Below are 16,668 nucleotides of genomic sequence, written 5' to 3' on the forward strand. Positions count from 1 at the left end.
CAATAAACCATGCGAACTAACCTCATTGCTTCCTCTCCTATAAGACAAAATTCAGCACTGTGTTATATTTTCTACACTATAAATACATAATATCCCAAAAGGCTTTTCCTGCCTGCCAGGCACAAGAATCATGTCTTGCTTAAAGCAAAGCAGGGAGGGGCCAGAGGCAGCCTCCCTGCCTGCGAACTCCCACTCCAATGTCTTCTTTTAGAGCACTTCTTAAAATCTCTGACATGTGACAATCAGACATGCAGATATAATGAAACCTCCAGTATAGTAAATGTAAGTAGAGATTAACTTGATTTAGACAAAACTATAGGTAGAATTCCAACATATTTTTCCCAGATAACCTAAGCTGTGCACACCGCACATCAGAGGTCTGCACTTGAGCTTATGTCTCCAAGGATGGTCCTCAGACTAGTTGCATCAGAATCGCTGGAGTACTTGTAAAAACACCGAGGTCCATACCCCATTAGATATAATGACTCAGTAAAATCAATATATGTTTTAATAGTTTCTCCGAACCCCAGTGAATTATAGTGTCTGTTTCAAAATCTCTGGGGCCAGCACCCAACAATCTGCTTGCTTAACAAGCAATCTTGCTTCTAACCATTGAAGAAAATTATCAACATAGAGTTCTTTAAAAATCTGTTCCAGAGTAACAAACTCTCAAGGTTCTAATGTATTTTGAATTTTTATTTCAGATGAAATGTAATTTTATAAGGTTCAAGGGACCAAGAAGATACAGATGATACAGTGCCCAGATTATCAAATTATTAAAGAACCCCTATGTGGGGAAATTAACAAGATGGCACCAGTCAGATTCTCACCCCACGCTCTCATGCCCTCTCAGCCCATGTTCTGCAAACAGTGACTGCACGGCTATGTAACAGCTGAGGCCACATAGCACAGTGCTTGCACGTCATGAGGTACTCGCTTGGCCACAGGCTACTTTGTTTGGAAAGCATACATAAGCTTCAGCTGAAAAGCCCTGGGGGCTGCTGCATTGAGGCTACATTGGAGGAGCATCATGGTTATGTTTTATGAGGCTATGGTACGGCTGCATTATGGTTATGTTATGGTTTTGTATGGCTGCTGCCACAGCTGCTGCATCAGCCAGGAGAGAGGCTGTGTTATGGCTGTCACGCCAGCCAGGAGAGAATAAATGTGCTGCTGTTCCTACGGCTCCACAAGTCTTCTTCCAGCCTCTTAGCTCAGGCTTTCCCTACCCTGGGTTCAACGAACAGTGTGAACAGTTAAGACAACTGGCGTTATGAACAGGATCAATGACACACCATAAAATTATCTTAAAATAATTCTAATTATTGACATTTCCACATCCCATTTTATAGATAGAGCAACTTAAAAGACAAACTGTATAAGCTACTTAAGTAGGAAATGGTTTTTAAGACTGATTTACATTCATGTCTGTGCTCTTATATGAATAAAAGGGCATAGTTTTATAAATTAAAACATATCTATCTACAGCTACCTTTTTGTGAGGTATTAAATATTATATTTAACATACTTTATTATTTAATCCTAGAAAAAACAACCCTGGGAATAAATTTTCTGTCCTCAATTTGACAAATATGGAATCTGAGGCTCAGCAAAGTTAAGTATCTTTCCCTAGATCACATAATTAGTAGTAGAAGCAGGACTCCAGCCCAAAGCTCTGCCTCTTTTCTAATTGCAATCATTATGCTCAGGAACACCATTGCAGAGAAAATGTCTTTGATATTTTAAAGTCTATCCAAGAGTTATGATTCAAATATAAACATGATAAATGAAAAAAACGTTTTATTTAAATGGTTGTATTTCTTAAGCAAACACATACAGAAATAATTTACATGGTATAACTTTAAACCTTCAATAAATATAGTGTACCCAGAATCTTATTTGAAAGCTTAGATGCTTTATTATTAATTTCGAAAAAAGACAAGTGGCATTAATTGTTTTGTTTTCTTTTGTTGTTTCAGTTTGTGTCATAAATGATTGACTGTCACCATTTTCTCAACCAATTTGAAATCATAGCTTCAGGGACCATGTGGGTTACTAGAAAGTTAACTAGACCTAGAATTTAACTACACCTTTCCAACATCTCTAAGAAAGCTGTTGACATTCTCAGAATGAGAAATTAATAATTAGCATTGATTATGGAACTATTCATGAAATTTAAACATAATAGGAATAACTTTGAAAAATCATTTGAAACAAAAAACTTAGTGAAACTGAATTATTAAGGCAATAATAAAGGTAGACCATGATCTCAAGTTAAAATGTTTTCCATGCCTGTGAAAATAATTGCTTGGGGTTTATGAGTCTCTGACAGATTTCTTATGCTTCTATTACAAATTCCTCCATAGTTTTGAATGCTCTTCCAATTTATAGTCCAATGACTATAAATATTATCATGACAGTGGCTTCATGTTGCTGTTTATTGCAAAGTTGTGTCTGACTCTTTGTGACCCCATGAACTGTAGCCCACTAGGATCCTCTGTCCATGGGATTTCCCAGGCAAGAATACTGAAGTGGGTTGTCATTCGCCATTCCTGACCCAAGGATCTAACCCACATTTCCTGCATTGGCAGGCAGATTCTTTACCACTGTGCCACCTGGGAAGCCCAACATAATGTTAATTGGTTCTAATCTAACCCAAGGAGATCGGGGTGGGTAAGGTAATTAAACAAGCCTTGGATGAGAGTTCAGGAAACAAAAGAAATTAGTGACAAATTGTTAAAGAAATGGGAATCTAGAACTTAAAGAACTATAGTAAGCTCATAGCCATATTCCTTTAATATAGCAGGTACTTTTGATCAGGAGATAGCAATAGTGGAAGCAGGAACTTGCAGAAACAAAAGAGATACCAACAGTATTTGGAAGTCAAGAATGTGCCTCAAAAGTTCCATAATCACCAAAGTCTTCTGGCTGACATGGAGGCCTTTAGGAGGTTCCACTTCACTGAAGTGATCCCAGATATTCTCCCATTTAGAGAACAAATAGAAATTTAAGTACTAAAATTAAATTAGAAGTAGTGAGCAACTGTTACCAAGCCATGGTAGCAAAAGGTTTCTCAGAAGCCAGCCTAGTTTAATCCAAGAAAAATCAACTATAATTTGACCAAAGACAAAGAACTATAATAAGAAACAGGAAGACAACAAGGATTTAAGACTCAAGTCATAGAGCAGAGCAAAAGCAAATCTGACTGGGAACAAAAGACGTTGACACAGTGGTCAGTACCAAAAATCTAAACTGGGCACCTGGTTCTGACAATTACTAGAGTAGCAGTGGGAAGCATATGAACGGACTCCCTGGGAGAATGATTGTTTATTTAAGGGCAGTTCAGTTTCTTGGGTTGTACTGAAGATGTCTATGAGAGGAGCTAAAAAGGAATGCTTCATTTACATTAGTTGTTGACGTAAATGCAGTGATGGAGGGCTGAAGCCATGGTGTCAAAATGAGTCAGATAAGAGAAGGCAAATGAATTATTTTAACCGTATGTTAAAGAGACGGGTAGGGAGAGGTTATCAGGCTTAATCACCAAATGGAAACACATTACAGTAAAGAGTTCACTTCTAGTACACTGCCATGCATTCTTGGTTGTGCCATTTTATAAAGCATGGCTTGGTGTCAAGATGATCTGGAACTGTCTTTAGTTCTTCTAGACAAGTCTATTGCAGAGATGGCGGTTGAAGCTATAAGTACCTAGGAATATTGAAAGTGGGGAAGTGGGTCAAACTAACAACTGAAGAACAGCTGAAAACCTTTGCTTGGTGTCCTAAACAAATGTTCATATTTGAATGATCATTTGCATTTCCTGAGTTAAAATTGTGCCTCACGATACCATTTCCCCTAACTATACTTTTCTGTTAAAGTAGGGTTAATACCCCATATATTGGTTTGGATAAAGTAAGAATTAGTCACCTATTCTTCTTTTAAGTTATAGGACATAGTGAAGTGAGAAAGAAAGTGAAGTCACTTCAGTTGTGTCCGACTCTTTGTGACCCCATGGTCTGCAGCCTGCCAGGCTCCATGGGATTCTCCAGGCAAGAATACTGGAGTGGGTTGTTTTTCCCTTCTCCAAGGGATTTTCCCAACCCAGGGATTGAACCCAGGTCTCCCATATTGCAAGCAGGAAAGGCAAGAGGGTCCTCAACTCTTGGGGGAGCATGGGCAGAACCTCGACATCAATGATCATGGCCAGCCCTGGACTGAGTAGGAGCAGCAAAGTGCAGGGGTAGGCTCCAGTCTGGCCCTGGCTGGGCTATGAGCATCAACTACAGGAAACGATGCACCCAGGAACAATGCAAAGCTATTATCCACGCCATGCAGGGCCACCCAAGACAGACAGGTCACAGTGAAGAGTTCTGGCAAAACGTGGTTCACTAGAGAAGGAAACTGCAACCCACTCCAATATTTTTGCCTTGAGAATTGACAATGTGAAAAGGCAAAAAGATATGACACCAGAAGATGAGCCTCCCAAGTTGGAAGGTATCCAGTATGATACTGGGGAAGAGTGGAGGGCAGTTACTAACAGCTCCAGTAAGAATGAAGCAGCTGGGCCAAAGCAGGAATGATGCTCAGTTGTGGATGTATCTGGTGGTAAAAGTAAAGTTCAATGCTGTGAAGAACAATATTACATTGGAACCTGGAATGTTAGGTTCATGAATCAAGATAAACTGGACATGGTCACAGAGGAGATAGCAAGATTGAACACTAACATCTTAGGAATCAGTGAACTAAAGTGGACTGGAATGGGTGAATTTAATTCAGATGACCATTATATCTACTACTGTGGGCAAGAATCCCTTAGAAGAAATGGAATAGCCCTCACAGTCAACAAGAGTCAAAAATGCAGTACTTGGGAACAACCTCAAAAACTGATATCAATTCGTTTCCAAGGCAAACCATTCAACACCACAGTAATCCAAGTCTATGCCCCAACCACTGATGTTGAAAAAGCTGAAGTTGACTGGTTCTGTGAAGACCTACAAGACCTTCTAGAACTAACACCACAAAAAAGATGTCCTTTTCATCACAGGGGATTGGAATGCAAATGTAGGAAGTCAAGAGATACCCAGGATAACAGGAAAACTTGGCCTTACCAGTACATAATTAAGCAGTACAAAAGGCTAACACAGTTTTGACAAGAGAACATGCCGGTCATAAAAAACACCCCTTCCCACCAACACAAGAGATGACTCTACATATGATATCACCAGATGGTCAATACCAAAATCAGATTGATTTTGTTCTTTGCATCCAAATATGGAGAAGCCCTATACAGTGAGCAAAAACAAAACCACGAGCTGACCGTGGCTCAGATCATGAGCTCCTTATTGCAAAATTCAGGCTTAAATTGAAGAAAGTAGGGAAAACCACTAGGCCATTCAGGTATGACCTAAATCAAATCCCTTATGATTATACAGTGGAGGTAATGAATAGATTCAAGGGGTTAGATCTGGTAGACAGAGTGCCTGAAGAACTATGAACAGAAGTTTGTTACACTGTACAGGAAAACCATTCCAAAGGGGCGGAAAAATGTGAGTAGGCAAAGTGATTGTCTGAGGAGACTTTACAAATAGCTGAGGAAAGAAGAGAAACATAAGGCAAGGGAGAAAGGAAAAGATACACCCAACTGAATGCAGAGTTCCAGGGACCACCAAGGAGAGATAAGAAGTCATTCTAGAACAATGCAAAGAAATAGAGGAAAACAATAGAATGGGAAAGACTAGAGATCTCTTCAACAAAACTGGAGATATCAAGGAAACATTTCATTCAAGGATGGGGACAACAAAGGACAGAAATGGTGAGGAATTAACAAAGCAGAAGAGATTAAGAAGAAGCGTCAAGAACACACAGTTCAGTTCAGTTCAGTCGCTTAGTCGTGTCTGACTCTTTGCGACCCCATGAATCGCAGCACGCCAGGCCTCCCTATCCATCACAAACTCCCAGAGTTTACTCAAACTCATGTCCATCGAGTTGGTGATGCCATGCAGCCATCTTATCCTCTGTCGTCCCCTTCTTCTTCTGTCCCCAATCCCTCCCAGCATCAGGGTCTTTTCCAATGAGTCAGCTCTTCGCATAAGTTGGCCAAAGTATTGGAGTTTCAGCTTCAGCAACAGTCTTCCAATGAACACCCAGGACTGATCTCCTTTAGGATGGATTGGTTGGATCTCTTTGCAGTCCAAGGGGTTCTCAAGAGTCTTCTCCAACACCACAGTTCAAAAGCATCAATTCTTCGGCGCTCTGCTTTCTTCACAGTCCAACTCTGACATCCATACATGACCACTGGAAAAACCATAGCCTTGACTAGACGGACCTTTGTTGGCAAAGTAATGTCTCTGCTTTTTAATATGCTATCTAGGTTAGTCATAACTTTCCTTCCAAGGAGTAAGCGTCTTTTAATTTCATGGCTGCAATCACCGTCTGCAGTGATTTTGGAGCCCAAAAAAAATAAAGTCTGACACTGTTTCCACTGTTTCCCCATCTATTTCCCATGAAGGGATGGGACCAGATGCCATGATCTTAGTTTTCTGAATGTTGAGCTTTAAGCCAACTTTTTCACTCTCCTCTTTCACTTTCATCAAGAGACTTTTTAGTTCCTCTTCACTTTCTGCCATAAGGTGGTGTCATCTGCATATCTGAGGTTATTGATATTTCTCCTGGCAATCTTGATTCCAGCTTGTGTTTCTTCCAGCCCAGCGTTTCTCATGATGTGCTCTGCATATAAGTTAAATAAGCAGGGTGACAATATACAGCCTTGACGTACTCCTTTTCCTATTTGGAACCAGTCTGTTGTTCCATGTCCAGTTCTAACTGTTGCTTCCTGACCTGCACATAGGTTTCTCAAGAGATGGGTCAGGTAGTCTGGTATTCCCATCTCTTGAAGAATTTTCCACATTTTATTGTGATCCACACAGTCAAAGGCTTTGGTATAGTCAATAAAGCAAAAATAGATGTTTTTCTGGAACTCTTTTGCCTTTTCAATGATCCAGTCTAGCAACAGCTAAAAACAGGAGAAGCCACCAGCAAGAAGAGTCAGGATCTCTTCAGCCACTGTTGGCAGGGTCTGCTTAAACCCCAGGGGAAGGTACAGAACTGCACATAGAAACTAAACATCAGTCCACCAGTGTTGCTTGAAAACAGTATATTCAGAAAGCAGGACAGACTTGTAAGTGACATGAAAGCAACATAAGGTAGCAAAGTCATCACAAAACAGTGACAAAAGGAAGAGAGATCCAACAGCAGGTAAACCTTAGAATTCCCAGCAGGCATCTTCACCAGGAAGTCCCTTCCTGACCCAGGGATCAAACCCCTGTCTCTAGCATCTCCTGCATTGGCATTCAGGTTCTTTACCACTAATGCCACCTGGGAAGCCACACCAGGAAGTCCACCAGGAGGTAAAAGGCTTTAAGAGTTTACAAGCAAAGTGCTCTCCTTTGGAGAACTCCTAAAAGCAAAGCAGGGTCTCCCTTCTCATAGAAAGCAAATTTGTTCCCAGGACATGGGTTCAGAAGTAGTGGACAGGAAGTACTTTCAAAGCACTCCCAGACTAAACCTGACATTGAGCAGCAGGTAGGAGCCTTACAGAGGCTTTCAAATCCCTGTTGGGGGGAAGCAGTTGGGGCAACAGCTGCTTTGGGTCTGCAGGTGCACTCAAAAGGCTCCCACTGCGAGAAAAAGCCAAGCCTTCAGGTCACAGAGATGGAGGGAGGCATCTGATTTATACCTCTTAGAGTGGTCAGATAGGCCCCATCTCCTGGTTTCTTTCAACTATTCAAATTTTACATTGTTAATTCAATTTTTCTTAATCAAGCTATAAACTCTTTGAAGCCCACAGCTTATACTTCTGTATCTTACACTCTAGCATCCCGGATGAAGTACTGCACATAAGCAGTACTAATATATATTTGCTGACTCATTCTACTGCTGATTTAAAGGCAGCATGGTACAACAGAGAAGCACCTTGCATAGAAGCACAAGTATTTAATTCTGGCAAATCTTGTCACTTTTCTGCACTTCAGTTCTTTCTGCCCCTTCATGAATATGCATGTACTATAAGCTTAAAACTTCCCCAGTTTTGTTGTTCAGAGAGACCCTGCTTTGGGAAGATCCCTGGTGTTCTCCCTACTTGCTGCAAGTAATAATAAATATTTCTTTCTCCTAATCTTCGGCTTAGTTGTGTCTTTTGGCTTGACACCTAACAATAGGTGAGCCCAGTCTGGGGTAACATTATTAACTTTTAATCTATGTTCCTTTGCGACTTATGGTTTCTTAAACATGCCTCAGGTAGTCATCATGCACAATGGGAGTAGGAAGAGGAAAGGGACACTGGTCCATGACCACTTTATTGAGAGCAGATTCACTTTTGTTGGTTTTACATTTTGGAGTTCAGAGTTGAAGTTACATTTGTAAGAATGTTGTTGAACCCAAGTTCAACAACCCATGAGGCCAAACAAACCAAAATTTCAGAATCTGGAGCAGAGAAAGCCTTATTGCAAGGGCCAATAAATCAAGGAGTTTGGAGAGGTGGGTGGGTGCTCATGGTCTAATGGCCCAAATTCTTCATGATTGAGTTCTTACAGGCAAAATTTCAGGTGAAGTCTGACCTTCCTCTGAGTGACGGGTGGTTAGGTAATGGGGGTATTCCAGAAAACCCATTCACAGCCTCTGGTTCCAACCAGTCTGGGGTCCTTGTGCTTATGCTCAGCCTGAAGTTATCATCCTCCACATGGGTGGGGGCCTTAGTTCCTATAGGAGAACTCAGAAGTGTATCAGGTTGTTATGTATATCCCTTGAAGAGGAACCAGGACCCTGCCTTATGGCTGCACTATTTTTCTTAACTGCCTTTCCTTTGTTTCTGTAATCCCTTAAACCCCTTACTCCCCTAACTCATAACTGTTTGAATCTGCCTTTGGAACTCAAGGAAGCTCTAAGAGGCTGAAACATTCCTACAAACAAGAAACAGGAGACATGGAAAGCCTTTTTTAAAAAAAATCTGGGTGGGCTCTACTGGGTCCTGCTTGGTTTCAGGAGTTCTGTGACTAAATTTTTTGAGTCACCTGACTCACTTATTTCAAAGGTCCTTTTCACTTTAACATGATTTTGTAATTTCATAGACATTAGGTGGGAAGAGTCTTATTAATTGAAGTCCATCCTAGTGCAAGAACTGTGCTTCCCTTTACCCTCACTTTCCATTTTTGCAGAGGTGAAATAAAGACAGCTGTGTTGTTTGCATCTAACCACATACCTCTTTCACACCCTTCAGTTCATTCATTTCAAATGTGTGACAACCTCCCTTTCCTCCAGCCTAATTAGTGTTCTAATTTTTAGGAGAGTTATCTGAGACACCTCTATCTCTGCTAAACTTAGATACATCTCTGATTCTTTTGGTTTTAACCTTTCAATGATGTTTTTACCTCTTACTTCTTACTACTACTTCTTTGCTGGCATAATGTTTTGGTTTTTTTTTTCACCCCTCTGCCTATTCATACCCGAGGGTTCTCAAAACCACTAAGAAATTTATGTGAGTGCTATCTGTAGACTAACAGCCTCAGCAATGGAGAAGGAAAAATGATACAGGAAGAAGAAATGGTAAAATACAATAGGAAATAAGGAAAGCAAGAGGAGTGACAGAAGAAGGAGGTATGTATGGTCTCTATGTAACCAAGCAGGACCTTATGTGGGCTTGCTGGGACAGATGCTTCCTTCCATGTCCTCTGCCTGCCTCTTGTTGTAGAAAAGCTACCATCTCCCAGTCTTCCCCTGACATACAAAAGCCTGTCTCACCAATTATTGGTTGAAAGTGCTACTGAAGAGTGAGTTCTTGTCTCATCACAGGAAGGATTCAGAGACAAAACTTGGAGGTCAAGGAAACAAAACAAGGATTTATTAAGCTCTTTATTACACTCAAAAGGGAAGAATGTGCAGACTCACATGAGTAGCTACCATGAGCTTCTTTGGCAAGCCTACTTATATGGGGGTGTAAAAATGAATGGGCGGAATATTCATTGGGGAGGGATGGCTTGGGGGTCATATTTCTTGATTTTCATCCCAGCTCTATCTTCCCAAAGGGAGGAAGGATTTTTGTCCTTATTTACCCTCGGAGAGCAAGGAGATCAAACCAAGAAATCCCAAAGGAAATCAACCCTGAATGTTCACTGGAAGGATTGATGCTGGAGCTGATGCTCCAATACTATGGCCACCTGATGTGAAGAGCTGACTCATTGGAAAAGACCCTAATGCTGGGAAAGATTGAAGGCAAAAGGAGAAGGGGGTGGCAGAGGATGAGATAGTTAGATAGCACCTAACTAGTCTAGTTAGATAGACTCATTGGACATCAATTTGAGCAAACTCTCTGAGACAGTGAAGGAGAGGGAAGCCTGGTAAGTTGCAGTCCATGAGGTCACAAAGAGTCGGACATGACTTAATGACTGAAGAACAACAACAAAAGCCTTGATCAGAAGTGTGATAGCACCAGTGCATGATGGGTAGTACTTATCTGCAAGGCTAATTCCATTTTAATGAGAGAATAAGCAAAAGGTTACATTAAGATGCTGAAAATTCCTGCATTTTCCCACCTATCTTTGTCTACCTCCAGGACATCTATCTCCTCAAGGAAGGTATATGGTTTCCTATCAGTCCAAGGTTTCTGCTTTTCTTTGTTTGCCAAAAGACTCCTGTTGTTTACAAGATGTATCGTCTCCTGGCATTTAGCCTGGCCCCCTTTCTCTGCTCATATTCAGTGATTGTTGTCTGTTGTTTTAGTTGCTAATTCATGTCTGACTCTTTTGTGACCCCTTGGACTGTACTCATCAGGCTGCTCTGTCCATGGGATTTCCCAGGCAAAAACACAGGAGTGGGTTGCCATTTCCTTCTCCAGGGGATCTTCCTGATGTAGGGATCAAACATGCATCTCCTGCATTGGCAGGCAAATTCTTTACCATTGAGCCACCTGGGAAGCTCATATTTAGCTATATATCTATTCTAATAAAAGGATGTGAATGTAGCAACTGGGTAATGAGAACTGGTAACAATTTAAATACAAGTTAACTACATGGCAGTCACAGAACCTTTCCTTCCTTTCTGAAATACATAGATAACAGTACCTGATGCACATTTCCTAAATTGTTTTACAGATACAACAACCCCATGAAATGGAAGTTAACTATTTGATGACCAGGAGCACATAACAGCCCACAGACCTACATGAGCCCCAAAACTGCTAATGTTAGCCCTTATGACATGGCCCTGTTACCTCACCATCAACCAGTCAGAATTGTACATGATCTGATTACATAGCTTGTGAACCCCCCCACCCCCGTCACATTGCCTTTAAATATGCATCCCTTAAACCCCTCAAGGAGTTCAGATATTTTGAGCATTAGCTGCCCTGGACTCCCTGTCTACCACATTACAATAAATGCTATACTTTCTTTCACCACAGTTCAGTCTCAGACTGACTTTACTGTGCATGGGTGAGAGAATGCAACATCTTGGTTTACAGTGATATTTATTCTTTTCTTCTGCTTCTCTAAAACATACTGCCATTAAATATGGCATTGCTTTGGCTAACAACTTTAAAAAACTTGCACTTTTTATTTCGTCTCATCAAATAGCAGTCAACTAGTATGATTTTGAAAGACAATATTACATAGTAGGTCACATGTGGACTCAATAGATAAATGACCTAGAATCTTGCCAGCTCTGACCTTGATCTCTTTCTACTTCAGGTTCTTTAATATGGGGTAAAAATAGACCTCACCTTCATGACTGTCATGATGATGAAAGAAGATGATGCAAGTGTTCTGATTAAGTCCTGACACAAAGAACCTTATTCTAAAAAAATGTTTTGCTTTACAGCTTTGCCCACAGCTTTTCCTAACACATCATGTTCCTTTGTAAATGCATTGGCCCAGTCTCTTGTGGCCTTACCATGCCTACCACAGCCTAATAAATGTTCATGGTAAACAATAGCAATCATTGCTTCTCTCTGTGGAATGGCTATTACTCTTGCTGTTTTGCTAGAAAAATACTAGTTTCACTCAGGCAAAGAAAGGCGGTAACCACATCATAATATATCCACAATAGGCCTGTTTAGGAGGTTTAGCCTTGGGCAATAAACAAATTTTATAATTTTATTGCAAGAATATAAAAAAGCAAGTGAGCTACAGTTCATGCTTTTACATAACTTGGCTTATCTCCTGTGTGTTTGCCTCTTAATCAGCTGTGCACTTTAGAATCACCTGGGAGTTTTTAAAAACAATATATACCCGGGCCCTGTCTCTAAAGGATTCTGATTTACTAGGCCTAGGTGATGTTCTGGCATGTTTGTTTGGAATTGTTTACCTAAGTGATTCTGATGTAAAACTAGTGTTCCAAGTATTCCTGGCCCATTGCCTTCCATTCAACAAAAGCAATTTCAACTACTGGAGTGAAAAAAATCAACCACAATTTTTATGGCCTTTCCATATAAGTAGGTATACTAGTGATTTCTTAACGAATTATCCAATCACAGAAGTAAATGTCTATAGTTTAAGTTTATAATGATGAAATTATGAATTATGTTCCATTTGGATTGAGCTACCGACAACTTTTCGGGTGAGGTTTTCTGCCATTTTAATGAGTAAAAAAGGGAGCCTTTGTGGATAAGACGGTGGCTCCATCAAACCACCTGTAGGCTCCAGTGCTGGGAAGCCTCAGACCGAACATTCAATCAGGCTAGAACACAGCCCTGTTCATCAGCAGACAGACTGCTTCAAGTCTCCATGAATAAACAACTGCTTGATAAAAAACACAGACTCAGACACAGCCCTACTCACTAGAAGAACAAGACCCAGATCCACCCCTCAGAGAGTGGGTGTAAATCTCTCATATGAGGAAGCTTGCACAAGTCTCTAGACAGCCTCATTGACCAGGGGGCAGGGAGCAAGAAGCTAGGAGAACTACAACCCTGAAGCTTGTGGAATGGAATATGCAAACACAGAAAGCTAGATAAAATTAGATGGCAGAAGAATATGTCCCAGATGAGGGCACAAGATAAAAACCCCAGAACAGTGTTGTATGAAAGGAGAGAAGGTTAGCACTCCCCTTGATGAGAATGGAAGAGGTTCTCAGGCCTGACAACATATATATGGTTAAGGCATTGCCTCCTACTTTGTGGCAGCTAAGCACTGTTTTTTACAAGTATACAATGGAGAAAAGACAGTCTCTTTAACAGATGGTGCTGGGAAAACTGGTCAACCACATGTAAAAGAAAGAAACTAGAACACTTTCTAACACTATACACAAAAATAAACTCAAAATGGATTAAGGTCTAAATGTAACACCAGAAACTATTAAACCCTTAGAGGAAAACATAGGCAAACACTCTCTGACATAAATCACAGCAAGATCCTCTATGATCCACCTCCCAGAGTAGTGGAAATAAAAACAAAAATAAACAAGTGGGACCCTAATTAAACTTTAATTAAATCAATTAGCTAAAGGAAATCAATCCAGAATATTCATTGAAAGGACTGATGCTGAAGCTGAAACTCCAATACTTTGGCCACTGATGTGAAGAACTGACTCATTGGAAAAGACACTGATGTTGGAACAGATAGAAGGCAGGAGGAAAAAGGGACACCAGAGGATGAGATGGTTGGATGGCATCACTGGCTTGATGGACATGAGTTTGAGCAAGCTTCAGGAGTTGGTGTTGGACAGGGAAGCCTGGCGTACTGCAGTCCATGGGGTTGCAGAGCCGGACACAACTGATTGATTGAACTGAACTGAACTGAATTGAATTAAATTTAAAAAATTTTGCACAATGAAGGTAACTATAAGCAAGGTAAAAAGGCAGTCTTCAGAATGGGAGAAAATAATAGCCAATGAAACAACTGACAAAGAATTAATCTCCAAAATATAAAAGTAGCTCATGCAACTCAATACCAGAAAAATGAACACCCAAGCAAAAAGTTGGCCAAAAATCTAAACAGACATTTCTCCAAAGAAGATATACAGATGGCTACTAAACACATGAAAAGATGCTCAGCATCGCTCATTATTAGAGAAATGCAAATCAACACCACAATGAGGTATCACCACATGCCACTCAGGATGGCCACCATCAAAAAGCCTACGTACAATAAATGCTGGAGAGGGTGTGGAGAAAAGGGAACCCTCTTACACTGTTGTTGGGAATGCAAACTGGTACAGCCACTGTGGAGAACAGTGTGGAGATTCCTTTAAAAACCGGAAATAGAACTGCCATACAGCCCAGCAATCCCACTGCTGGGCATACACATCAAGGAAACCAGAACTGAAAGAAACACATGAACCCCAATGTTCATTGCAGCACTGTTTACAATAGCTAGGACATGGAAGCAACTCAGATATCCATCCACAGATGAATGGATAAGGAAGTTATAGTACATATACACAATGAAATATTACTCAGCTATAAAAGGGAACACATTTAAGTCAGTTTAATGAGGTGGATGAAACTGGAGAATATTATACAGAGTGAAGTAAATCAGAAAGAGAAATGCCAATACAATATATTAATGCATATATGTGGAATTTAGAAAGACGGTAATGATGATCCTATATGCAAGGCAGCAAAAGAGACACAGATGTAAAGAACAGACTTTTGGACTCTGTGGGAGAAGGCAAGGGTGGGACGATTTGAGAGAACAGCATCAAAACATGTATATTAAAATAAAAATATCAGACAGAAAGAAAATTAAAAAAAAAAAGAAAAAAAAAAACATGTATATTACCATATGTAAAATAGATGACCAGTACAAGTTCTAAGCATGAAGCAGAGCACTCAAAGCTGGTGCTCTGGGACAATGCAGAGGGATTGGGTAGGGAGGGAGGTGGAAGGGGGGTTCAGGATGGGGGAACACATGTGTACCCGTGGCAGATTCATGTCAGTGTATGGCAAAACCCATCACAATATGTAAAGAAATTATCCTCCAATTAAAATAATTTAATTAAAAATAAATTAAAAAATTTTAAAAAAGCATGTTGAAGTGCTGAAAGAATAAACAAATATTCACAGGAAACAAAAATAAAAAATGGACAAATGGGTCTGCATCAAACTTAAAAACTTCTATTCATCAAAATAGACAGTAAACAGAAGAAAAGGCAACCTGTGGCATAGGAGAAAATATTTACAATCATTTACCTGATAAGGGTTATCTAGAATATATAAAGAACTAAAACTCAACAAAAAGAACTAACTCAATTTAAAAATCAGCAATGGTTCTAAAGCAATTATCTGTCAATAAAAAATAAATTAATTTTAAAAAATCAGCAAATGACTTGAAAAAACATTTTTCCAAGTATTATATACAAATGGTGAATAAGCATATGAAAATATACTCAAAATCACTAACTGCCAGAGAGATACAAACTCAAAGCACAGTGAGATATTACCTCCACACCATTAAGACAGCTGCTATTAAACAAAACGAAAAAGAAATAAATATTGGTGGGCATGTGAAGAAGTTGGAACCCTTGCTCCAACCCTGATGATGAGATTGTAAAATGGTACAACTGCTATAGAAAACAGCATAAGAGTACCTTAGAAAACAGGAAATAAATCTACCATATGACTCAGCAATCCCACTTCTGGGCAGATATCCAAAAGAATCGAAAGCAGGGCCTCAAAGAAATATTTGCATATCTAAACTTAAAGGCAGCATTACTTACAACAGCCAAGAAGGAGAATCAATCCAAATGTCCATCAAAAGATAAATGGATAAAGTGTGGTATATACATAGAATGCAGCCTGAAAAAGGAAAGAAATTCTGTCACATGATGTAACATAGATACATTTGAGGACATCATGATGAGTGAAATAATCTAGTTATAAGAGGACAAATACACGCATGGCTGAGTCCCTTTGTTGTTCACCCGAGACTGACACAGCACTGTTAACTGGCCATATACCCCAACTAAAAATAAAAAGTCTAAAGTTTGGGGGGGAAAGAGGATGCATATTATATGGTTCTACTTACATGAGATACCTCAAGGAGTCAAAATCGTAGAAATAGAAAGTAGAGTGGGTTTAGGCTTGGGAGAGGGCGGAAAGGAAGAACTGTTTTTAATGGGTATTGAGTTTCAAATGTACAATATGAAAAAGTTATGGAGATCTATTTTACAATCATGCAAATATATGCAACACTACTGAACTGTACAGTTAAAATGGATCAGATAGTAAATTTTGTATGTGGTTTTAATCACAGTAAAAAAAAAAAAAAAAAAAAAAAAGAATGAACAAATGATAACCTAGGGGACAATGGTGGTAATCACTGCTGTGAAACAGAATAAAGAATGAAAAGAAATTAAGACAGTGTACCAACCAAATAGCATATTAAAAAGCAGAGACATTACTTTGCCAACAAAGGTCCATCTAGTCAAGGCTATGGTTTTTCCAGTGGTCATGTATGGATGTGAGAGTTGGATTGTGAGGAAAGCTGAGTGCCAAAAAATTGATGCTTTTGAACTATGGTGTTGGAGAAGACTCTTGAGAGTCCCTTGGACTGCAAGGAGATCCAACCAGTCCATCCTGAAGGAGATAAGTCCTGCGTGTTCATTGGAAGGACTAATGCTAAAGCTGAAACTCCAATACTTTGGCCACCTCATGCAAAGAGTTGACTCATTGGAAAAGACCCT

The 16,668-nt window shown here is 39.9% G+C and overlaps 1 non-coding gene across 1 annotated transcript; it reads left to right on the forward strand.

Moving 5' to 3' along the window:
• Window positions 1-13,058: 13,058 nt before the first annotated feature.
• Window positions 13,059-13,184, forward strand: LOC122703783. The gene has a single exon (XR_006343608.1). It is a non-coding gene; the product is annotated as a U6atac minor spliceosomal RNA (small nuclear RNA).
• The last annotated feature ends 3,484 nt before the right edge of the window (window positions 13,185-16,668 follow it).

This window comes from Cervus elaphus, chromosome 1 (genome assembly GCF_910594005.1).
Source record: "Cervus elaphus chromosome 1, mCerEla1.1, whole genome shotgun sequence".
Classification (NCBI taxonomy): domain Eukaryota; kingdom Metazoa; phylum Chordata; class Mammalia; order Artiodactyla; family Cervidae; genus Cervus; species Cervus elaphus.